Genomic DNA, 26,116 nt, shown 5'->3' with positions numbered 1-26,116 from the left:
TTGTAGATTGATGAAGAAAATTCTGTTTTGTTTAATCTTAATGAGGGACTTTCTTAATTAAGTATATAGCCCCTCATAATCTCTGTGTCTAGTTTTCCTCCACTGCTTTAAAATCTACCTTATGATTAATCCCATGAAACTCCCTTGCATAAATTGGGAAAATAAAATAATAAACATGGAAGAACTAGCATAAAGGACACACATGCTAGATTCTTCCTCATTGGTGCCAACAGACATCTAACCCAGTGGATAAAATGTTGAGTAGCTATTGAGTTTTTTTCATACTTCTGCATGCTTAAATTAGTAAACTGGGTATAATCCTTCAGGTTTCTTTCTTTTTTGTTTTTAAATAATTTTATTGGGGGCTCATACAGCTCTTATCTCAATACATACATACATCCATTGTGTCAAGCACATTTGTACATTTGTTGCCATCATTGTTTTCAAAGCATTTTCTTACTACTTGAGGCCCTGGCATCAGCTCCTCATTTTTTCTGGTCCCTCCCTCCCTCCCTCTCTGCCTCCCTCCCTCATGAACCCTTGATAATTTATAAATTGTTATTAATTTTTCATGTATTATACTGACTGATTTCTCCCTTCACCCACTTTGCTGTTGTCTGTCTTCCAGGGAGGGGCCTATGTGTAGATCATAGTGATCGGTTCCCCCTTTCTTCTCCCACCTTCCCCTGACCCTCCCGGTATCGCTACTCTCATTATTGGTCCCCTCAGGTTTGTTTCTTAACTAGAATTACAGGGATTACGAAATCTATTCCTTCATAGAGTGGCTTCATTTGAACCATGCAAGATAATCTTGAGATATGCAAATAAGGCATGATTTGATTGTTTTTCAGAACCTTTAATGAAGAGCTTGACCATTGGCCCTGCCACGGGGACATTCTGTTGGGATAAGAGTGGCAAGATTTATAAGCCAACAACAGCAGAACTTGTGATAAAGCTACATACTCGTAGATCTTGGGGCCCCAAAGGAAGTCAAGGTGAGAATTTATAAAACCTCAATAGCTCAGAAAGTCCTTCAGGACTGAGTACACAGCAAGGAACACAGTGCTTTGGTTTGTGAAATCCTCCCTGAGTCTCTATAAAGGCAGTAGAGTATGTATTTCTGGAACACGATAAAGAGATTTCCTGCTTTCCAGAAGCTTATAAAGGTTGCTTGTGATAGGAATTTTAAGGAGTTAGCTTGTTTGTTTCTTCTTCTTAATCATGAGGCAATTTGTTTCTATTATTCCCATTTCACAGATGGGAAACCAAAGACCCAGCAAAGAGATTGAGTGATTTCTCCTAGTGCCACACGGGCAGTGAAACCAGAGAAAATGATTCAACAGCCTGTCTTTACTTCTTCCTTTATTATTGATGAAGAAACAAAAAGTACTCGAGACTCTTGTTATGTGTGTGTGTTAAACATTGCTCTTCTTAACAGTGTCAACAATTCGCTCACCATTACAGACAGAGATTATCGTTTGAATGCAGAAATTCCTGGGGTCTTGGGTGTACGCCCTGGAATACTGGTAGCTGGGGGAGCAACCATGCTCGCTTTGGAAACAATGATCTGAGATTACTAGGGTTCTATAGAGTCCATAAAGAATGTTATAAAGGTTCATGGGTAAATTTAATTAAAATATAATGAAAAATTTCCAAGAACTTTTTGCAGTTACAACAGACAAGCAGCTCCTGTCTACATTTTGTATCAAATCCATCTCGGAAAAATTTCTAGGGATATTAGAAATGAATGGCGAGAGAAATAATACGTGGAATCTACTTAGGGTAAAGCTATGGGGTGACTGTGGGTCAGGATTATCTTGACACCTGGTTTGTTTTACATATGCTGTCCATGGCTTTAGCAGCATCCAGTGGCAGGAGTAGAGGAAAGTGTTCTCTACTCTTTCTCAAGTTGCCTTTTTGACCAGGTACTGCTGAAGGATGGGTGGAAATACATAAGAACCTTCTGTTAGTCCATCCTCATCTCCTCCTTTAATAAGCAGGAGAAGAACAGAGGTGGCTTAATTTTCAGGATGCGAGTTCAGGCTCCTGAAACAATCCTCAGCAGGCTTTCCTTCAAGAAGCCTGTGAGAAGCTGTTTTGTAGCTTACCTTGTTGGTAGAGTGGTGCTCACTTACTTTAATAACCTCCCTATATGGATTTATTCAAAATGTAATCTGAGACTTTTTGAAATGCCCCAAAGAAAAAAAAATCTATGGATTGCTAGTCTGTGCACATCCCTCCTACCAAAGCCTCATTACTCCCTGTCAGAGCATAGTGCTAATCAGACTGCCTCCACATTTTCACTGAGCCTCAGAAAACCAGACAGGCACACCAGCAGGGTACTATAGAAACGGAAAACCCCTACTTTTGTGTGACTATCCATGTTCAGAAATATAGGACACTTCACGCTAGTTTATGTTTTTTGGGAAGAATCAGCTGAAGAACCAAATTTTATAATTACAGGGAGGAAATTAAGTTGTAATGTTTGAAAAATCAAGGACGGTGTGACTCATTGATATTATGAGGACACCCGTGCATCTGTATCCTGATATGCACTCCGTGTTCCTGAAGGGTTGAGTTGATGTTGCTATACCTTCTCATGACACCAACAATAAGAATACTAGGCAGAATCAAACACTCCACAAACACTCTCTTGCTTTGTGTTCCTATTGCTAGTGGACTCACTCATCCCAAAGAGTCACCAAAGTTTAAAACTTGCAGTCTCACCCCCATGAGAGTCTAAGATTCGTGGCTTTTCCTCAAGATGTTAAGTAGCGTAATGTAGGGCAGTGATGGGCTGTGCTTTGTTTTGTTTCCCTGCGTGATCGGCTGTATTGTGATGACTCTGAGATGTTGGCTCTTGGTTCTGGCTTCTGTATCAAGTCTGTTCATGACAAATGCTACACTTGGCCTCCTGGGAGATTTAGAGACTAGGCTGATGAAGAAAGGCCCTTGGACTAATTTCAAACACTTTGAAGTGTTGGACAAGATAAATCAAATACAATTACATTGCAGCCACGATGGGAAGATTAAGTGATAAATCATTGGACATAGAAATACAAAATAAAGTCAAACTCAGAGTGAAAAGTAAGAATTGAGTCTGAGGTTTGTCCAGAGAGCCATCCGATTCTAGTGTACATCATGAAGAAGACTGAGTAGAAGAAGACTGAGTAGAAGAAGACTGAGGTTTAAATAGCATGCTGTTTCCAAAGAAAACTTCAGTCAGACAAGTAGAAGGCAGGCTCAAAGTCAAGCGCATTGAAGAGCTTCAACCAAATCCATGAAGTGGGTATTAAAAGGTGCGGGGGGGGGGGGGGCGGAGCGGAAAGAAGACTAAATTTACATTTTTCTCCTGAAAAAGAATTGAATAAAAACTTCAGACCCAGTTTCCAAGTAGATATGAGAATATTTTTGAGAGTCTGTTTCCTTTGAAATCGTTGGGAGTTCTTCTATGAGTTGAATTTTAAGAGTACAGATGGCCAAGGAGGCTAAGAAAAGTAGTTTGCCCAATTATACTAGTAAGCTCCATGAATATAGGGATTTTGTCTATTTGGTTTCTGAAACAAAGCCTAGCACATAGTTCATTGCTGCTGAGTACCATTGAACTGATTCTAACGCATAGTGATGTTCTGTACAACAGACCAAACACTGCTTGCTCCTGCACTATCCTCACAATTGCTGTCATTTTTGAGCCCATGGTTGCAGCCACTGTATCCATCCATCTTGTAGTGGCCCTTCCTCTTCTTCACTGCCAATCAACTGTCCCAAACATGATGTCCTTTTCCAGGGACTAGTCTCTCCTGAAAGCATGCCCAAAATATGTGAGACAAAGTCTCTCCATCCTTTCCTCTAAGGCATATTCTGAGTGCAGCTCTTTTAAGACAGATTTGTTTGGGGTTTTTTTTGGCAGGCCAGGGTACTATCAATTTTCTTTGCTAACACTGTAATTCAGATGCATCCATTCCTCTTTGGTCTTCTTTACTCAATGTCTAACTTTTACATATATATGCAGTAATTGAAAATATTTGGGTCAGGCACACTTTGGTCCTCTAAAAGGACATCCTTGCTTTTCAACACTTTAAAAAGGTCGTATGCAGTAGATGTACCCAGCACAATGTGCCCTTTGACTGCTGCTTCCATCAGCATTGATTGCGGAGCCAAGCAAGATGAAATTCATGACAGCTTCTATCTTTTCCCCATTAATCATGAAGTGACCTATGGCTCCAGTTATGAGAATGCTTTTATTTAATTTGTAATTGTAAGCTGTGATCCTTCATCTTCATCAGCAAGTGCTTCAAGTAGTTCCCACTTTCAACAAGCCAGGTTGCATAATCTGCATACCCCAGCTTTTTGATAAAATTTCTTCCAAGCTTGATGCCACATTCTTCTTCATATAGTCCAGCTTCTCTGATTATTTGTTCAGCACGCGAATTGAGTAAGTATGGTGAAAGGATACAACCCTGACACATACCTTTCCCGATTTTAAATCATGCAGCGTTCTCTAGTTCTGTTCAAACAATTGCCTCTTGTTCGTTGTACAGGTTCCACATGAACACAATTATGGGTTCTGGAATTCCCATTCTTTAGGGCATTCATAATTTGTTATGACCCATACAGTCAAATGCCTTTGTATAGTCAATAAAAACAAGCAAGCATCTTTCTGGGATTCTCTTTCAGCCAAGACACATCTGATATCAGCAATGAGATCCCTTGTTCCATGGCATCTTCATAATCTGGTGTGAATTTCTGTCAGCTCCTTCTCAATGCACTGTTGCAACAGTTTTTGATTTGTCTTCAGCAACATTTTATTTGTTCTATGATATTGTTTGATAATTTGAACATTCTGCTTGGTCACCTTTGTACAAATATGGATTTCTTCTAGTCAGTTGGCCAAGTACTTGTCTTCCAAATTTTTTGGCACAAATGAGTGCTGCTAGTGCTTCATAAGCTTGGTGAAACATTTCTGTTGGCATTCCACCAATTCCGGAAGCCTTCTTTTCGACTAATGCCTTCAGTGAAGCCTCAGTACCATTGGTTCTTATTCAGGTCCTATCTCTTGAAATGGTTGAATGTCGACTAGTTCTTTTGGGTACAGTGACTCTGTATTCATTACATCTTCTTTGAGGCTTCTTGAATAGTTAACGATTTTGCCCATGGAATCTTTCAACGTGGCCAGTTGAGACTTGAATTTTTTCTTGTGTTCTTTCAGTTTAAGAGCTGCTGAGAGTGTTTTTCCTTTTTGGTTTTCTCTCACTCTGTGTTACAGGTGCCACTAATTTATAAATAATCACAGAAAAGTGAAGAAAGCCCAGGGAAAGATCTCCTGGCTTCAAAAGATTCAGAAGCTTTACTAATCAGTGACATCTTTGACACCCATCTAGGTTGTGTGGGATTTTTGTGATTGTTGCTGCTGTCAGGATGGACTAAAACAATTCAGATAAAATCAAGAAGTCAATTGTATATCCGGTGCACATGCAATGACTCAAGTCATCACCACCAATGTCAATCCTATTAATCTGACAGTTTTCCCTGCCATTGACTCATAGAGACTCATTGCAACTCCCAGTGGTTTGCTGAGAATTTAACTGTTTGCAGGAGGGGAAAGCCCACTCATTCTCCGGCAGAGTTACTGGTGGTTTTAGACTGCTGACGATGTGGATTACAAGCCAACTTGTACCCATTACCTCATCCTATAAATGTGGTAATCAGTACTCCATCCTAGGGTTTGTGTCAACAAAGTATGAGTGTCACAAAGAAAATTTTACAGAAGGAGCAAGCAGACCTCATCAAATTTGAGCTATTACTAAATGAAACTATTTTACCTTATCAATAAAATTATTAGATGCTACTTAGCCCTGTTTGTAGAGTCTTTGCTCTAAGCTTTTTATTTTCCTGTCAGAAACCCTCTAAGTGAAACATATCTACAACCCTACTGTAAACCTGAAACTATTAGGAATTTTGGGAGAAAGAATATCAAGGAGCATCTGTGCTAGATGGCTCAGCAATTACCACGAGGCTCTGCTTGGTGGGGATAATGTTGGCTAACGAGGTGTTCTTCTGCTTATTTTTCTTATTCACTGTCTTCAGTCACTGCTGTTTTCATAGCCTTTACATGTACTCCATGAAGCTTTTTCTATGGAAATTCAGTTTCCCATGTTAAGGGGAGGCTTTGACTTTGATTTTCCAATGTTATATTAATGGCAATCATTGTAATGATAATGTATGTTATTGAGTATAGGACTCATACCATGATTACATTGTTACTACCAGCAGACATAAGGGCAGAGATTTGGTGAGATTAAGTCAATCTCTCGAGCAGGTAAAATGGAAGGTTATAGCATATAGGATTATGAAAGAGCTTCCACCCTATTTCATTACTGATTCTCACAGTAAAAGTCAATAGTGGGGACAGAGAAGCCCAATTGGTAATATTTTTAGTTTAATTAGAAGATGGTGCAATCCACACTCATGTCATATGCAATCTAGCTGCAGCAGCAACAGCACCAAGAGTAGATATGGCTTTCACAAACTGAGATTTATTTTCTCATGGTCATTGGCCTGGAAGTCAAATTCAGGGTGGCAGCTCTGGGAGAAGGTTTTCTCTCTGTTCAGTTGGGTGGGGGGGGGGGGGGAGGTTAGGCACTTCCACTCCTGGGTGGTCTTCACATCACCTGGCGTGTCTCTTTGTCCAATGCTGATGCTGCTTTTCTGTTGGCTTGCTTAATTTCTTTTATACAGCCAAAGAGATTAACTTAAAATACACTTGACACCAGCTCTGCTTGATTAACATAACAAAATCAACCCATTGACAAACAGGATTATAGCCATAGGCATAGAGGTGAGCATTTAGAACACACATTTTGGAGTGACGCAATTCAACCCATGCCACAGAAATCCAAACCATCGAATACACCTAATTATCTAGTATAGACTGGATACTTTCGCATGAACCACCTCACTTAATCATCATAACATCACTGGAGAGTGGGTGCTCCTGTCTCCTTTTAATAGCTGATGGTATTCCCGCTCTGGATGAGGGGAACATTCACTAATTCACCGAGGAAATAAGCAACTGGATTATTAATATCGGTCATGAGTCTGCCTGTACCACACTGCTAGTGTGACTTTTAAATGTGCCTTTACAATAGGTAAATATTTACAAAAACAATTTGGAACATTCTTTCATGGACATGTATGCTCTCTATTTTACAAGAAAAACTGCCCTGAATCAAAATAATAAAAACTTCTCCTTGGACTAGTAAACTCATAAATGTCCATGCTACTGGTTTAGATGGTAAAGGCTAAAAGGGGGGTTAAGGCTTATAGAATACAGCTCTCTAATCTTACAGGTGAAATTGATGCCCCGAAGAAGCACCACCTCATACAACTAATATCGATAGCAAAATATTGGGTAATTTTCCAAAATAGCAGCTAAAACAGTGCCCAGAATGTTGTATGCATGTTACTCAGAAACTGACCACATAAAACCAAAGAGTAGACTGGAGTTGGTCCCAAGTTATGCCTGTTGTCTCAGCACTCCCTGAAAGTGCCCAAATTTCGGTGAATTATATGACCTAGGACTCTTTGTTTGCAAATCTAATGATTAAGTTATCTTAGAGATAATGGTGAGTTTACTAACAATGCCGAAACACTAAGTTCCCTCATGAAAGCCAGGACAGTGAGGACATACCTGTACTCACCTGTATCCAGGGCAAGTCAGGTAATATCTTAGAGGAACCGGTTGACTTCACATTACTTTTCAGCTTCTCCCGAAGAGGATAATTATCTATCTAAAGATAGCAAATAGTTGAGTGAAGCAAAATACCTCCTGTGTGAAGCAACCTCTTGGAAGGTTAGCGTGCCAACCTTCTGTGAGATCAGTGCATTACGGGCTTCACAGTGCATCGCCTAACATTATTGCCTGGGGCTTTTGTGTTGCGTTTTGTTACTAAACCTGTATGACAAATAGTATAAACAATTTGCTGATTGCAAATTAGTTCTGTTTCTGAATCTATATTCAAATCGAATCCATTCCTATGTCAAATAGAGTTAAGCAGGATTCAGATGTAACGTTATTTAGTTTGTCTTAATATAACGTATTATGTTTGTCTTAATATAATGCATGCAGTGCACATCCTTCCCCCTAGAAAAGCATTTAAAAACACTTCCTCATACGCTAACATAATAAGACATAATAATAATAGTTTGATGCACCTGAAAAGATAGCAACTGTTTATTATTATGGGCCACTGTACATACCTTAAGATTTTAATAGGCTTTGAGTGGGGTTGGTTTAGAAATAGAGGGTGCACGCTGTGATGGTTAGGGATTATGTCAACCAGACACTCCTGGATAAGGGTAAGGGCAGGCCCAAACTATCGATTGGGTCACAGCCTGATGACACCTCCTGGTGTCATAAGCCTTTGTGTATAAGAGTGAGGCATTGGGACTTTGGGATTGGGGCTTCCTGGGACTTTGCGTGCAGCCAGAAACGGCCCCATGTGTGCTGCCTGACTCTAAAAGCCGTTTGCACCCTGCCCTGTTTCCACCGTCCTTGGATTGCACCCATTGACTCTGCACCCATTGGCATATGATTTTCCTGCTTCACCTTTCTGCATCGTCAGCCTGCAGCTGTGTGAGTCTGAAGAGGGCCCTGGCTTGCACTGGATTCATGGGCTTGAGTTGGACTGGGCTGGGATGCCTTCTTGATATAAGATGACTCCTTGATATAATGGGCTTTCTTATACATGTGTAAGTGTTACTGGATTTATTTCTCTAGACAACCCAACCTTAGACATGCCTATGTCATATATTTGTAACCCAGGCACTGCTTGTGTCTCCAAGATCATAAAAAGAATGAATTACAGCCCGTAGGGAGTACAAGATCCTCTGACTACTATCATCATATAAAAGCTCCAGAAATCCCTACCATTTTCCTGTGTGCAATTATTTTCTGAAAAATATTTGGAACATAACATGTAATTAATGCTGACATATTGACAGGAGGATGATATTCATTTTGCATGTAAACCAAGGGAACACAGCCTAATGGAAAACCATATTTTTGTGAAAAATCTTCTAGTGGTTAGTAACAAAAACCTACTAATATTAACCTGGTCATTGCTGGTTGGGTGACAGAGTCTCACCAACACACATCATACCCAGCCAGCAGCATACATCACCATTTATTTATTTATTTGTTTGTGTGTTTGTTTTTTGCTTAGGGGAGAGCTCGAACGCAGTCCCCCACTACCACAAATTATGGAGTCAAGTTTCTCACATTTGGGGAAACCGCAGGGGTCAGCACATCCATAGTGCAATGGATAAGCATCGCCCTGGGAAACTCAACTTCGTGATCATGGTATCTCCCCTGCCAGGTAAGTATCACATCACCATTTATATATCAATATATCATACCATCTTATATTGGCGGAAACTTGCATGTTGTTATGATGCTGAACAGATTCATCAGACTAATGTACTTAGTGCCATCGAGGAACTGTGGTCGTTATAGGCTCGTTTGTCAATTTGTGAGGATTAAGAGTGAAGGGGTGGAGTCTAATCTGTCAACTGGGTCATAGCCAATGAGGTCTCTGGGTTGGCGTGGTCTTCTCCCGAAGATTCTCAGAACTCCTGTATTTCCTCCTTGGAGGCAGGAGACACACTCTCTCTCTGCACACTCTCCCTGTGAGACATCCCTGAGGAGAAGCCACGTGGACCTACTCTGATGCAGCCAGAGTCCCAGGGCCTGGAGAAGTCCTGTGGAGACCCCTGCCAGCACAGAGATGATTACAATGCCACTGGATCCACAAGACATGCCACCCACTGGCCTGTGATCTTCCTGTATTCATCGTCATCGCATGTGTTTTGTGAATCTGAAGAGGACTTTATAGATTGGTGTCAGACATATGGGCTTATATCGGATTGATGGATTTGATCTTGACTGCGCTGGGATGTTTTCTCAATATTCAACTGCTCTTATATATAAAGCTCTTTCTTATACACATGTGCATGTTTATGAATTTGTTTCTCTAGTCTCCTGAGACTAACACAGGAACTAAGATAGTACTTGGGAAGTAAGCGAATTTCCACTTTTGAAACTGAATGATCACTTCTTTTTTGTCCATCACTGTGTAAATCTTTTCCACTCTTTGCCTTTCCTCTGTAGATTGTCTTCACTAGCACAAAGAACCCCAAAAGTCTCTGGCTTCCCCAGTGTAACTATGCATTGCTTCCTAGTTCATGTGCCAGCTCTCTGTCTTTCTGTTCTAAATTCCCAAAAGAAAGCAAACCTAGTTAGCCCAGCTTAGACGAGGACAATGGGTCTTGCTAAAAGAACTCTCCCACTACAAACATGGTGCACGAGAGGCTGACTTGAGGGGGCAGAAAACAATAACAAAGGAACTTACATATAGATGTAAATGGTCTTATTAATTTCCACTCTACTTGTCTAGTGGCAAGAAAACCTATCTTCTATATTTCCTAAATAAGTGTGCATATGGACACACAGAAGCATTATGTTCTGAGTAGGTAACACTGCCATTTTAGCATACTCAACAGTGCTTATAAAAACTGACAGTAAGTAGATCAGACTGTGTAATTGTTAAAACTCATACAAAGTTGACCCTGACAAAATGAACCCACAATGAGGATGACACCATCTATTATGCTCTACCTGCCTCCTGCATCTGACTATGCCTGCCTGATACCCCCTAAACCGCCCCCACCACACACACACACATACACAGGCACATCCATCATTTCCAAGGTTTCCTATTCTGCCTCTTCCAGACTCAAGTTCAACCAAAAAAGGGGGACTTTAATAAAAGAATTAAGACCATATACATATTCCTATGGCCAACTTGTCCAAATCCTAATATTTTAATGTTTCGTGTTTATTACACACGAGGAGGAAGCACATTTTAAAGGGAGATGGGTTACAATTCTATTAAGGGTTTGCTTGGATTTTTTTTTTACAAATTATCCCAATATTTTTAGCCTCAATGACTCATAATGTTTAAAGTTAATTCGCTTGGATAATTTTCATTATTTATTTATTTACCTCATGAGACTGGCCTGCCTGGATATTCTTGATTAAAAGATAATTCAAGGTGATTCCTATAAAGAATGGTCTGACATACAATGCAACAGAAATGGGAAGCTTCCGACATTTTCCATGATGTTGTCAGGTTGAAAGTTGTCCATTTGTTGCTGTTTCTTTAGCAGTAGGATTTGAGCAGAAAGTGGACAAATGATGGCCTGCAGGCGGCAACTTAAGCTCGATTGCGGTGCTTTTTTGTTAAGGAATGCTTTCTGAAGAAGTATCTTGTTTAAAATAGCTTCACATTGTTATGATTTTAACTTGTTTGGATTGACTTAAGTTCAAAGTTTTAAAATATTGATTTTAAGTATCATGGACAGAGAAATAACATTTTAATGGACATAAGAACACAATTATTCAATAATTTGGAAATTCATCATAAATTTTAATACCATTTAATATTCTTTATTCAGTTCATTTTCACCAGCATAAGTTTTAATATATATTATTGACCAACTAAAGTAATATAGGGATTAGAAAGGTAAAAAATACATAGCTTCTCAGTTCTGCTTCTCCACATCCCTGAGTCCACATGCCAACTGGAGAGACAAATGGGGACAAAATGAATAAAAGTCAAATTATAGAAAAATAGAGAAAAAAGGACTGGAATGTTGGGGAATATGGAGAGAAGAAGAAAGAGATTAATGCTAGTTTGAGGGACACTTGAAACGGATTTTAAGATAGGTTCTGGATTCAGGATAATTTATGCATTCTGTATTCCAGGATTTTAAGATGTCTAAAATCACTATTTACATCAAGGATATTATTTTACATCATTAAATTTGTATGATCAAATCAATGTCTAACCTGGGTGTATGTTAGAATCATCTCAAAGATTTTGTTCAGATGCCTAAGACCATCCTCATTTTCCAGATCCTGAATTGTTACGATTTGAGCACACACACACACACACACACACACGAGAAAGAGAGAGAATGCCATAATGAAAGCTATTTCCAGAGATGTAGCTGTGTGAGTCTGGGTACTTTAGAGAAACAAGTCCACAGAAACTCATGCATAAGAGGGAGTTTTATATAAAGGTTAAGTGCACATCAAGAAAACAACCCAACCCAGTGCTGCCCAAGCTCACAAGTTCAACATTAGCCCATTAACCCATATGTCCGACAACAATCCACAAAGTCCTCTTCCATCTCAGAAAACAGAAGCAATGATGCCGACTGTAGGAGGAAAGCTAAGTCAGTGAACGTGTAAACATCTCAACGCTGCCAGGGTTATCCACACGGCTGCTCCAGCACCCAGGGCTGCATCGGGGCAGGTCCATGTGGCTTCTCCTCAGGGATCTCTTGCAGGAAGTGAGCCTTGCCAGCTAAAGCAGGGAACTGGCTAAGTCAGTTGCCCCTGGTCCGACCATCAGAGGGCAAGAGACTGGAGAACTCCAAAGGCGAGGCTCACCGAGCCATTTATCCCTCCGCCCTTCAATTAATCCCACATGTGTTTATTAGCCAGGTTGGCACAATAAACTTACTACCTCAGTAGCCCAATGTGAAATACAGTTTTTTTAAATGCTCATTTCTTTTCTGACATATGGTGTTAAAATTTGGGGGGGGGGATGATCTCACTTGGCTCTTGAAATTTACCAATATAGTTAATTTTTATTTGTAGCTGTGTGAGTCTGAAGAGTGATTTGTGAACTAGTAGTGGACTTATGAACTTGATCTGGACTGTGGTGTGTTTTCCTGGTCTATCACTACTTCTTGATATAAAGCTCTCTCACATAGAATAGAAAAAAAAGATTATCTTATATGTACAGGAAGAAATGGGGATCTGATATCAGGGGCTCAAGTGGGAAGAGAATGCTTTGAAAACGATGATGGCGGCATATGTGCAAATGTGCTTGACAGATTGTAGGAATGTATGAATTGTGATAAGAGATGTAAGAGCCCCTGATGAAAGTATTTACCAAAAAATGAGCATTTTGTATGCCAAGTAGCTGCAAAACAGTTGTAGAAAATGGAATTGAAAGAATTTTCAACAAACTTTTTGAGAACCCCTTATGTATTTATGAAGTTTGCCTTAGTCCTTTCTGGAAATGGGTTTTGTAACACACACACACACACACACACACACACACACCTACACAGTTACCTAGTGACCACCATGGCTTAAAGTTCTCTGTTTCTACTTAAAGTACTTGGCTGTGGCATCAAAGTTCACAGTGTCAGCCATTAGTGCTCTAGAGGAAGAGGCCTGGTGATCTGCCCTGGAAAGACTGGAGACTGTTTAAGAAGGTTTCTTGGAGACTGTACCGGAAGTTCTACTTTGTCCCAAAGGGTGGCTGTGAGTCAGAATTGACCAGATGGTATACAGCAATAACATTTCTATTTATAGAAGAGCCAGGGTTTGAAAAGTGTGATGTAAAGACCACTCAAAGATGAATCACTAAACCTTGGCTATGGTCTTAACAGCCTTAATCCTGTCTGTATCCCATCGATCGCTGATCCAAATAGAGGTGCCTCTAGTCTTAAGATAGTTTAATGCACATAGGTAGTCATAATGCAAAAATTGAGCACGGAGTCTTAAAAACTTTGAAACTTCTGTATAAAACCTTAAGAAAGTATGCTATTGATTGGCTTCTTCATTTCTTTGAATTGCTTTTTTTGGAACACCATCAAAGTCAAGCACAGAGATGGCACGTTGACTAAAGAAACAAGGTGTATCTTTCTGATTGAGTAAAACCTTTTGAAGGTGGTTAAGTATTCATCAATAGCTACTATATTTGTGAGGTTGAGTGAGGAGCATTCATGAGGAGAGTAATGAAAGACCATCTACTGCTCTGTGCTGTCAAAGCAGGAAACTGATTTTTGGGAAGATAAACCCTGGAGAGCAGGAGGAATAACTTTTCTTTAGTAAAGTTATGGTGTGCCTTCTGAGAACAACGGGACGGGACTGCCACTGTGACATTAGAGTATCTTCCCTGACATGCACCCCAAACCATTGTTACATACAATCACACAGGTAGAGAGACATCGAGGCTTCAGATGATGGGTCCAGCACCAGAATTTGGGGAAATCTTGTAATCTCTTGGAAAATCGAGAGTATCTGAATATTGCTCTTTTTGTCAGGTGTCAGTGAGTCAGTGTGGAACCCTAGTGACCCTGAGCACAACAGAATGAAACACTGCACTATCCTCACAATTGTTGTCATCTTCTTATTTTAGAAAACAAGCAAAAAGCTTCTGGGACACATGGGGAAGGACTTTGAAATGATGAGGTGCTATATAAACACTAGTCATATGTTATAAATATCAATATGTATCCACATGTCTGGGGTAGCCTAAATTTTTTTTAAAAGTATAAGGTTGGTCAGACAATAGCATTAAAACAATTGCTATAATAATAATCATATCAGTATTTGACCAGAAACCAAGAGGTCACATGTATGGTAACTTGTATTTTCAAAATGCTACACTAATCTGTAATTCATTCTTCCTTCGTTTCTTTTTAGAAAAAGAGTTTTCGAGTACCAGATTTTTTTTAAAAAGGCATTTTAGGGAAAACATTTTAAATTTTTTGTAATACTGGTCTGTTGTCAATTTTCTTATAAATTCCATTCCATTCATTTATATGTAATGCTTGTCAACAATAACTATCACAGGGTGGGGTGGGGTGGGGTGGAGGAACCTTAAGGAAAAATGGTTTACCTATGTGTCTTGATTTTATGCTCTTTCTCATTGTTCTTTTATTTCTACTTGTGAAAGCTTGAATCCTTCCTTCTTAAAGTCATCAAGTCTATAATTATTTATGACAATTCTTTGATGATATGCTATAAATTATTCATTATTTTGAATAACTCTGTAACTTCAAATGCACCCTTAAACTCCTACATTTTCTCCAACATTATTTTTCCCTATCTTGTTTTCATACTGTGGTAGTTATATAATTGTCAGTTTGAGAGGATTGGGAGTGAAGGGGTGGAGCCTGACCTGTCAATCAGATAATAGCCAATGAGGCCTCTGGGTGGGCATGGCCTTCTCCTGAGGATTCTGGGAACTCCTGTATTTCCTCGTTGGAGGCAGCAGGCATTCTCTCTCTGCAGACTCCCTGGGAGACATTGCAGCTCACAAGACACAAGGAAGTATACTAGTGCCCTGAGCTAGAGAAGCCACGTGGAGACCCCTGCCAGTGCAGAGATGCTTGCAACACCACTGGAGCCACAAGACATCCCACCCACTGGTCTGTGATCTTCCTGTATTTATCGTCATTGCATGTGTTTTGTGAGTCTGAAGAGGACTTTATAGATTGGTAGCAGACATATGGGCTTATACTGGACTGATGGACTTGATCTGGACTGGGCTGTGATGTTTTCTCAATATTCAGCTGCTCTTGTATATAAAGCTCTTTTTGTTTTAACATTTTATTAGGGGCTCATACAACTCTTATCACAATCCATACATATACATACATCAACTGTATAAAGCACATCTGTACATTCTTTGCTCTAATCATTTTCTTTTTCTACATTTTATTAGGGGCTCATACAACTCTTATCACAATCCACACATATACATATATCAATTGTATAAAGCACATCCTTACATTCTTTGCCCTAATCACTCTCAAAGCATTTGTTCTCCACTTAAGCCCTCTGCATCAGGTCCTCTTTTTCCCCCCTCCCTCCCTGTTCCCCCCTCCCTCATGAGCCCTTCATAATCCACAAATTGTTATTTTGTCATATCTTGCCCTATCTGGCGTCTCCCTTCACCCACTTTTCTGTTGTCTGTCCCCCAGGGAGGAGGTCACATGTAGATCCTTGTAATCAGTTCCCCCTTTCCAACCCACTCACCCTCCACTCTCCCAGCCTCGCCCCTCACACCCCTGGTCCTGAAGGTATCGTCCACCCTGGATTCCCTGTGCCTCCAGCTGCCATATGCACCAGTGTACAAAACTCTTTCTTATACACATATGATTCACCCTGGATTTGTTTCTCTAGTCCACCCGGACTAACACACATACCTTTATATCTTTTATTTTCTTGCTTTGACTTCTGGTTCCTGATCCGTGCCTCCCCCATAACTGTCCCTAGAATCCTATTGCTGTAAGGAATTAAAGAGTTAAGTGATTCTGTATTTTGCTATAACTTTAATTGTATTTGTTTCCCTTTGTCATTGTTGCTTGGACTTCTTATATCCAGAGTGCTCTCCTCTGCTTATTTTTTTGTGCACTTTCTTCAAAATATACCTCCATAGTGATTTCCTTCAAACAGCTCCTTCTGACTAAACCAACCCTAGCATATTCTACTTTTCCTGCCCTTTAGAAATCCATGTATGTCTTGTTGTTAGGAGCTTTAGAGTCCTTTCTGACTCATAGGAACCTTGTCATCATGGTATAAACTCATGCCTGGTCTTGCACCACCCTCACGGTCATTGCTATGTTGAAGCCCATTGTTGGAGCCACTGTGTCAATCCATCTAACGGGGCATCTTCCCCTTTTTTTCTGATTCTCTGTCGTATCAGGTCTGAGTTCATTCTCTAGGGAGTGGCTGCTCCTAATAACATCCCCCAAGTATAGGAGACAAGATCTCACCAGCCTCTTTCTAAGGAGTATTCTGGCTTTGCTTCCAAGGCAGATCTGTTTATTCTGGCCCAAATCTGATAAAACCTACTACCACTGAGTTGATCTGATTCACAGAGACTCTACATCGGGGTTCCCAAACTGTCAATCTTTATGAGAATGACACCCTGTCTTTCTCCTGAGGAGAAGCTACTAGATTTGAACTGACAACTGTTGGGTCAGCAGCCTGACAATGCCACCAGGACTCATTTTACATATAGAAGTAATTTCAGTCTTCTCTCCCTTTAACATGATGCTGTTTACTGGTCAAGTTGTCAGGATTCCTCTCCCCCCCCCCCTCCTTAACATTGAATTGTAATCCATATTGCTTACAGAATGGATTACAACTAACTATAGAATTCAAGGTCACGTTGTCTGTGCACTGAAGGCTGTTAATGAAGACTACCTCCAAGCCTAATGCAGCACTCTTCTTCATGTAGTCCAAGTTCTTGTATTATTTGCTTAGCATACAAATTGAATAGGTATGATGGAACGTAGTCCATAATATTCTTCACTGACACTGTAATTCAAAAATGCCATTCTCTTTTGTGCTTCCTTTTACTGCATACTTGAAAAAAAACACTGTTTGTAATTTTATTTATCTATTTTAATGTCATATATATATATATATATATATATATTACTTCCATGATTGTTCCCACCTATTAGAATTCTTTACATCTTTTACTGAATATGTTTTAAGAGCCCTTATAGCACTGTAGGGTAAATGTTGAATTGGTAACCTCAAGGTCTGAAGTTCAAACTCATCAGCTACCCTTAAGGAGAAAGACGAGGCTATCTGTACTCACAAATATTCATAACCTTAGAAGCACTATAGAGGGTCTCTGTGATCAGGAATCAACTGTATGGCAGTGGGCTAGGTTTTGATAATGGGTTGCCTTAATGGCTGTAGCTTCTGCTTATATTATCTGTCTCTCTTGCTAGAATGCAAGTTGTTTTGGCTCATTGCACATTAATGTACCCTCGGATTGTGTCATCTGCATATCACCATCACAGGCTGCTAATGAGCCTTCTTCCAATCTTAATCCCACCATTTTTTCATACTGTCCAGTTTCTTGGGTGATTTGACAGCATACAGATTGAATAGTGTAGTGGGAAGATACAACTCTGCTGCACACTCTTTCTGATCTAAGCTAAGCAGTATCCCCTTGTGCTGTTGTAATGCCTGATTCTTAGTCTATGTCCAGATGTTGCCTGAACATAAGAATATGTTCTGAAGTTCCCGTTCTTCTCAATAGTATCCTTAGTTTGTTATGATATAGGAATGTCTTTGCATAGTCAATAAAATACAAGTAACCATCTTCGGGTAGTGTCTGCTTTTAGTCAAGATCCATCTGATATCAGCAACGATATCCCTTGTTCTACATCCTTTTCTGGATCAGGTTTTGAATTCTGACAACTCCTGCTCCATGGACTTCTGCAATCATTTTGAATTATCTTCAGCAAAAAAAAAATTTGCCTGCAAAAACAAAGGAAAGATTTACTTGTACGTTATGCTACTGATATTATTTGATAATTTCCACAGATTGTTGGGTCACCCTTCTTGTGGAAAGGGCACAAATGACAATCTCTTCCTTTTGCTTGGCAACACTACTGAGCAGATCCAATGTAAGTCGTTCTCCATCTGTTCTTAGAGACTTCCCTTAATATTATGGTTCTTGGATGTTCCAATGGTTGAATATAGACCAATTCTTCTTTTGTCTAGTGACCGAGTATGCCTTCCATCTTCTTGGGGTGCTTCCTCTATTGTTTGGTGCTTTGTCTTTAGTATTGCAACTCAAGGTTTGAATTTTATCTTCAGTCCATTCAGCCTGAGAAATGTTGAGTGTGTTTCTTTTTAGGCTTTCTAACTCCGGGTCTTGCACATTTCATTATATTATTTTATTTTGTCCTCTTGCTCTGTCCTTTGCAAATTACAGCTCAGGTCTTTTAAGTCCCCGTTTCTTCCATTTGCTTTAGCCACTCTATATTCAAGCTTCAGAATTTCTCCTGTTGTCCACTTTGGTCTTTACTTTCTTTTCTGTCTTTTAAAAGACCTTTTGCTTTATATGTCTATGATCTGCTCTGTTATTGAACTATGGTCACTAGAGTTCGATGCATCAAATCTGTTCTTGAGATGTTCTCTAAATTCAGGTGGGATAGACTCAAGGCTGCACTTTGGCTCTCATGGACTTGTTTTCATTTGCTTCAGTTTCTACCTGAATTTGCATATGAGCAATTAATGATCTGTTCCAGAGTGGACTTCTGGCCTTGTTTGATTTGGTGAAATTGGACTTCTCCACTGTCTCTTTCAACAGATGACTCAATTTGGTTCTTGTGTATTCTAACTGGCAAGGTCCACATGTTCAGTCACTACATTGTTGAGAAAATGGTATTTGCAGTAAGTTGTTCTTCTTGCAAAATTCCATCATATCATACTATATCCAGCTTCATTTCTATTGCTTTTAGTATGCCTATAATCTAAGAAATATTATACTTAAGCAATTTAAAACAATATAAGGATATGTCGAAAAGTATTGCAAAAAAAATCATAGAACTCTTCTTAAACAATAATCTAAAAATCTTAAGCTACTGTTTCTTGAATATCCTTCTTTGGCATCTATACTCTTGTTTAAAACACATTTTACTATGATAGTTGAAGATTTACAAAGATGATCAGTTTCCTTTACAATTCATATGAATTTTGGAGCTCCAGTGGCGCAATCGGTTAGCGCGCGGTACTTATACAATTCATATGAATTTTATTTCATTTCATTGATTGCAATCCCCACTGTACCACATTACCCAATTCCACTTACCTACGACTCCTATGTTAGCTTCTTCCCATTTCCCAAAGCTTCTGAAAATTGAGTAATGAGGGTCAGTTCATTTCCAAACCTGAAAGGTGACTAAGAGCCATAGTTTCAGGGGCTCTACAAATCTCCAGCCAAACAAAAAGCCTCGTCTCTATTTTATTATCATTTTGAGTTTTCCAGGGCCATCCAATGTGACCCATTAAAAGCTCATAGTGGCAGTTCTTGGAGTCTGAGAGCTACAGAAACAGATAATTACATGTCCCATCAGCCCACTGGGTGAACATTTTCATGGTTCTTAGATTTCCATCAGTCCTCCCCTCTCTGGAAAGGGAGACCAGGTTGCTGGTTGCTCAGGAGCTTTTAACACGCCATTTGCTACTCAACAAAGTAGAATGTAGAGCATTGTGCTTTTGAACTATGTTATGCCAATTGACCTTGGTGTTTATTAGTACTATAATGCCCAGCCTCCAGGCCAGTGAATCCTCCCACAAAATTGTTTTATTATGCCTATGAAATGTTAATAACTTTGGCCCCTGCATACTCCACTACATTCATAGGCATTTTTGTAGTAAAGGTAGATGGCCATGTACATACACCCTCTGTTAAGTCTATATATATACATATTTGTGGGTACACTGTTTCTACTCTTTCTCCCATACCCATTCATCCTGTCTTTTTAATTCATGCATCTGCTCATAGATCATCATTATAGGTCTATATACTTCTGATGGCCGTATTCCCATTTCTGTACTCCTTCCCGGAAGAATTCTACATTCTCTGATATACCCAGTCAAAACATCTTCAACGGACTCATTCCTTATCAATGTTCTTTGAATTTGGGGATTGAAAAGAAGCCTGAAGAGGCAAGAGGATTATTGAAGCGATAAGGTAAGGCTTTCCAATGATATTATTGTAGGATATTCCTTGTTACCGTCAAATAATGAGCAGGTTGTGTGTGAGCTGGCTTGCTTCGAGAAACAATCCCAGTAACATTTATCTATGTATAAGAGAGAGCTTTCTATCAAGAAATAATCATATATCAATAAGGCATCCAACCCAAGTCCTTAAATCCAATACTAGTCCAGAAGTCCCTCTTCGGACTCACATAGTAACAGGCCAGTGATGCAGTAGGGTGAAGTGGGAGTCAAGGCCGGTGAGACATGGCAGGGCCCAGGAGGTCTCAGGATTGGATAGCTCAAATGGGGCCACCCCAAGAGGCCCATAGAATGCCAACAGACAAGAATGTGGAGGGGCAACAGGTGAGCAATTCCCCTGTCCTTCACTCTTAAACAAAAGGCTAGACCCCCAACGAGGTTGAATCAATGTAGTACTTGAATGACAGGTTTGACTCTATTCCTAGCCAGGAGTGTCTAGTTGACATAATTCCTAAATACCACAAAGGGAATTTTTGTAATGGAAAAATTCCCTCAGTGCAATTTTTCTGGCCTTTTTCTCACCAATGTGGTCTTCAAATTTCTTAACCATTCTTCATTAAAAATCCCCTGTGATTATCCCAAAACTTCTGGGGAAATCTATTAATATTCCTTTGGAATATATAAAAAGGCCATAACTTTCTGAATTGACTTGTTTGCCTTGCATATAACTGGATCAGCAGATCCTCTTGGAAGTCCCTCTTTTGATTGGACATTTCCTTTGAAGGCACATTTATGAGACTAAGGCAAGTTCATTTCTGAGATAACTTGTCTATAGCCATCCACTGATCACAGAGACAAGATCAAACATACTTTTTTATAAGGCACATTTGTGAACTGAAACCCAAATAACAATATTTTAAAAGTTACCATTGCATTTATGATGAAAATTGTAATAAGCATCACTGAAGACTCTACATGCCGGGTATGAGTGGAGGTCCAAGAAGAGTCGTGGGATGGTGACGACACCATGAGTCACTATGGGAACACACTGTGTGACATCAATCCTTGTGGCACCACTGATAGCAGTCTGCTTCCACAAAACTTGACAGCTTTGGCAATCCTAGAAGGAGTTCTTCCCTGTCCTAAAGTATCACTGAGTGGAACCAAGTCATTGGCAATAGTAGCGTGTGTGTGTGTGTGTGTGTGTGTGTGTGTGTGTTGGTGGAAGACCAAGTTGAGTGTTCTTACTGTGACAGCTTAACCTGATCTTTAAAGATCTTGGCTTGTCTCTTCCTTCCCCTTCCCCATCTGCCGCTGGCTGGCTTTCAATCTCCGCTATATTATTGTGTCACAGTCCTAAATAGCGGCCATTGTTATGTCTTCGTGTTCTCTATTTTACTTCTTTAATTTCTAATATCCATTGCAAAAGCCACACAGAACTCAGGCAAGATTCCTGATTAAAGAGTTTATAAGGAAGTTAAGAATTGCGGTTCCAATGTGAAACGCTCAAAAGGGAGTTGTTTAGCAACACGTGTCACCAAGTTTTACCAAGTGTGCCAATAAATGCCCAAAGACCATACCATCATACGCATCAACTCAAGGACTTTCCGCTTGAGTTCCATGGCTCAGAAAATCCAGCTCCATGAATTAAGTGCCCAGAGGCACCCCACTCGGGTCAACCTCGGTCCAAAGGCACTCAGCTCCACTCCCATAGGTCAGCAAGTCGAACTTCCTTATTAAGTGCCCAGAGGCAGCCTACTCTGCAAGCCCACTCTACAACAGGCACCCTCTCCTACAAAGCACCAATCTTAACTTATTCACGGGGTGGGAAAGTTCATCACTGTTCCATTGTCTGGCTCCTGGCTCCTGGCTCTGCTGCTGCCCTTCTAATGGTATAGCTGTCTGCTGGATCGAGGAGATTCACTCTGCAAGAATCTCAGGTCCGGAGGACATGCTCCCCTCCTCTCTCGTGCCGGTACTGAGATCCCTCTTCCTGCTTCTCAGAGGGCTCATTTTATAAGGAATCCTGTTCGCAATGACTCATGGGGGAATCCTTTCGGTATCTTCGCTCCTCTTCTTACTAGGAAAATCTCCTTTGGTGGCTTTTAGCAACTTTGACTAGAAGAGTCACATTAAATAATCCACTGCTTCTTCAGTCACATTCTTTTTTCTTTTTCAGTCACATTCTTATATTTAAATGAGCAAAGTAGAATGCAAGAAGAATAATGGAAAAAAGATAAGGAATATTTCCTTGGTGGGAGGGAAACCAGACCCTCACACTATCACGGGTCTGGTAGGCGCAATTGTACAATTATGATATATAAAGATCATAGGAAGTCATAGAGAATAAGAGAGATAGAAGAGAAGGTAAAATAAAGGAGTCAGACACATTTCGTGATAGTATGCTCACCTCCTGGATGGCCATGATCTCACCACCCAGATCTGTGGCAAAAGAAAGAAGAGAAGAGAGAGTGATTTATTTCTAACCAAGGTTTCTGTATCTTTTGGGGCGCACAAGACCCCCGATTACAGGTAGAGACATACGTCACAGGAAGGGGTTGTACTATAGATACTACAGAAATAGAAGGGGGATGAGCTAGGGGTGTACAGTACACGCTATAGGAAGAGGAAGGATTAGGGATACATATGTGACAATATGGGTGGGTCCTGGTTCACTGAGCTAGTTTGATCTGTTTTAAGGTATCCAGGGAAACAACCACTAGCCTATGCATACGATGCAAGCCCCACCTGCAGTGGACCAGACATGAGTCTGAGTGCTCTGGATGGCTGATGCCTTCAGGGAGAATAGCTCCAAACAGCTGACCTCCCACCGTGTGCTGGCAAGCTGCCTCTTAGGTTTGGCATATATTTGGGGGGGGGGGGGAGGCAAAGCTGGGGAAAAGCCTATTTACATCCCCCACCTTGGTAGGTCAGAATCCCAGAAATCACACCCCAGCTCTAGTGACCTTCTTCATATTCTGATGTGTATAGTGAAGAATTAACCTTCCCCACGAAAGAATTGGCCTTTGCCCTCGGCCACTGGGAAGTGATTTCTAGTCCCGCTCTGGCCACCAGACAATGAAACAACATGACTTTTTATGAGGGTTTTTGTCCATATTGGTGTCTCCCAAGAGCTAGAGATGAAAGGTAGACCATGCGGCCAGTATATGATCAAGTCCAAACAAGAACTGTAGACACCAAAAGCTCAAATGAACTTCCCTGGCTGGGAATTCTGCAGGATTATCACACGTTCATAACAGGAAATTAAGGTTGCTCTGGGTCCCTGGGAAGAAAACAAGGGAAACTACTTTTCTTGACTTCTGCGCTATGACTTACTTTTCTTGACTGATTTAAGTCTGCATCCTTTACCTGAAATAAACTGTAACCATGAATATAATAGTTTCCAGAAAGTTCTGTGAGCCTTTCTAGAGAATTATTGAAACAGGATAATTTGGGGGAATCTCTTGAATGACAATTGGTGTCAAAGTGAGGGTAGTCTGGTGCAATGGTGGTCCCAAATTTCTGAAGTGACTTAGCTCTCGAACAATGGTAAGAACAGAGTCTTGTGCTTCCTGCTGGACTCCAGGAGGCCCGAAAGGGAAAAGACCACCGTTCATAACCAATCCTGATTCATCCCAAGGTGTCTTTTGGAAAAAGAAAGGGAATCTGTTCAGTATGCAAGCAGCATTGTGGCCATGTTTTTGTGGTTAGGTCCCATCAAGCCAATTTCTGCTCACAGTGGCCCATGTACAATAGTAAGAAACACTGCTCAGTTATACCACGTTTGTGCTGTTATATGAACCACTCTAACAACGCTAAGATTCTTGAAACCCTTAAGTTCTTACATTTTTTCAGTCCTTTTCTTATATTTTAATCAGTATGCCTTTCCTCTCAGAGATGTTGTGTAAGTTCAGGTTGACTAGAGAAACAAATCCATAGACACTCATATGTGTATAAGAAAGAACTTTATATCAAAGAACTGAATATTGAGAAAACATCCCAGTCAGTCCAGATCAAGTCCATAAGTCCGATATTAGCCCATATGTCCGATACCAATCTATAAAGTCCTCTTTAGACTCACGAAACACATGCAATAATGCCAAATGCAAGAAGATCACAGGCCAGTGGGTGGAAAGTCTTGTGGATCCAGTGGCAGTGGAAGCACCTCAGCGCTGGCAGGGGTCTCTATGTGGCTCCTCCAGTTCCAGGGAACTAGTGTAGCTCCATGTGTCTTGTCAGCAGGAATGTCTTCCAGGGAGTCAAGCAGACAGTGTGTCCTGCCTCCAGCGATCTATTTTTCTGCCTACCGCTTCCAAATGAGGTCAGCAAGGTGCATCCTGATTGACAGGCTAAACTCCATCCCTTCACTCTTAAGTCTTTTTTGGTAAAACTGACTTTTTGAAAGAAAGTCCACTTTCCCAGACTGTTATCAGTTCCTTTCATTGACTTGTTTGCATGTACACAGTTGCTGCACTTTTAACCATTTTCTATTTAAAGCACTGAGGAGGCACTACGTTTCTAAAGAGGGTTTCATTTATTTTGGCCTTTCGTTACCACTTTCTGTTTCTCAAGTTTACCAGCCTCAGAGACCATGAAAATGTCTTCTGCACTCCTTATAATTCCCAGGAGCATTTCACAGGTTCTAATGTTCTCAACTTATCCTTGTCCTTTATGGTTACTTGGAGCCATCCTTTTGTTGAAATGAACATTTCATAGGCAAGATGGATGGTTATATTACACACATCCTGAATTAACTTGTTTACATTTAATTATCTGCCTGTTTGCTGCTTGCCAGTGTTAGGAAATCTCAGAACACAGTGTATTTCCTGCTTCATGATGCCTTTTACAACATCTTCCATGGGGGTGGGGGGTAGGAGCTAGGTTTCCATGGTAACACATGCATGATAGTTGAGGGTATTCAGGTATAGGTAAGACAGCCCTCTTTCAGAATCAGTGGAGAAAAGAAAAATGAAGGCATCACCCCACCCCCACAACTGCAGCTAGAAATTCACTTCAGAAAGTAGGTGAAATTCAATTGTGTTGTGTTTCAATTTCCTTGGGAATGCAGACAGAGGCTTTTATTTCTAAAATCACTCTCAGAACCGAAAGATGATCCTAGTGAGGAAATGAACAAGATCAAGGGACCAGGAAACAGACAGCCATTTCATACACAAGGCTTTCAATTTCTCTAGATGGTCCTACATCTTTTCTTATAGGAGTTAGTTTTTCAGCCAACATTTTGTAGGCACAAATGTCACATACGAATCAGGTCATGCCAATGATCCAATTCAGAACAAGTGAGAAAGCATGCTCCTAACTCCTATCTTTTGCCTCCTGGTGGTTAAAACAAAACAAAAAACCCACTTTTATGACATTTGAGAATGGAAATTGAAGCCTGTCAACTTGAGAATTATAAACAAATTGTGACTGATCAACGGGCTGCATTCTCCAGCCTTCTTAGCACAAAAGTCAGCATTGATAAATGGTCAGGCAAAATAGGCTGAGAAACGCCAAAATGCCCTCCTAATTTCTATTATGCTAAGCACGGTGACTATTGACGTAATTTCCAACGCTTGTGACTACTCCAATTCAGGGCCCTCAAATCATCTTGGAACCGAGGATAAAGAGAACAATTACCTAAGGTGATTGTCAGGGGCCTATAATCCCAACATACACTTCTAAAAGAAAACGTCCCAGGACCTTTTTTTATGTCTTTAGAATGAATTGATTTTCCCCCTTCACTGCAATACATGG

At 40.3% G+C, this 26,116-nt stretch overlaps 1 non-coding gene across 1 annotated transcript; it reads right to left on the bottom strand.

The window, feature by feature from the left end:
• Positions 1-9,221: 9,221 nt before the first annotated feature.
• LOC142428185 (U1 spliceosomal RNA) lies at positions 9,222-9,385 on the bottom strand. The gene has a single exon (XR_012780156.1). It is a non-coding gene; the product is annotated as a U1 spliceosomal RNA (small nuclear RNA).
• Positions 9,386-26,116: the final 16,731 nt, after the last annotated feature.

Source organism: Tenrec ecaudatus, chromosome 15 (genome assembly GCF_050624435.1).
Source record: "Tenrec ecaudatus isolate mTenEca1 chromosome 15, mTenEca1.hap1, whole genome shotgun sequence".
Classification (NCBI taxonomy): Eukaryota; Metazoa; Chordata; class Mammalia; order Afrosoricida; family Tenrecidae; genus Tenrec; species Tenrec ecaudatus.
Note: the sequence above shows the minus strand (reverse complement) of the source record. Positions and strands in the feature narration are given on the sequence as shown.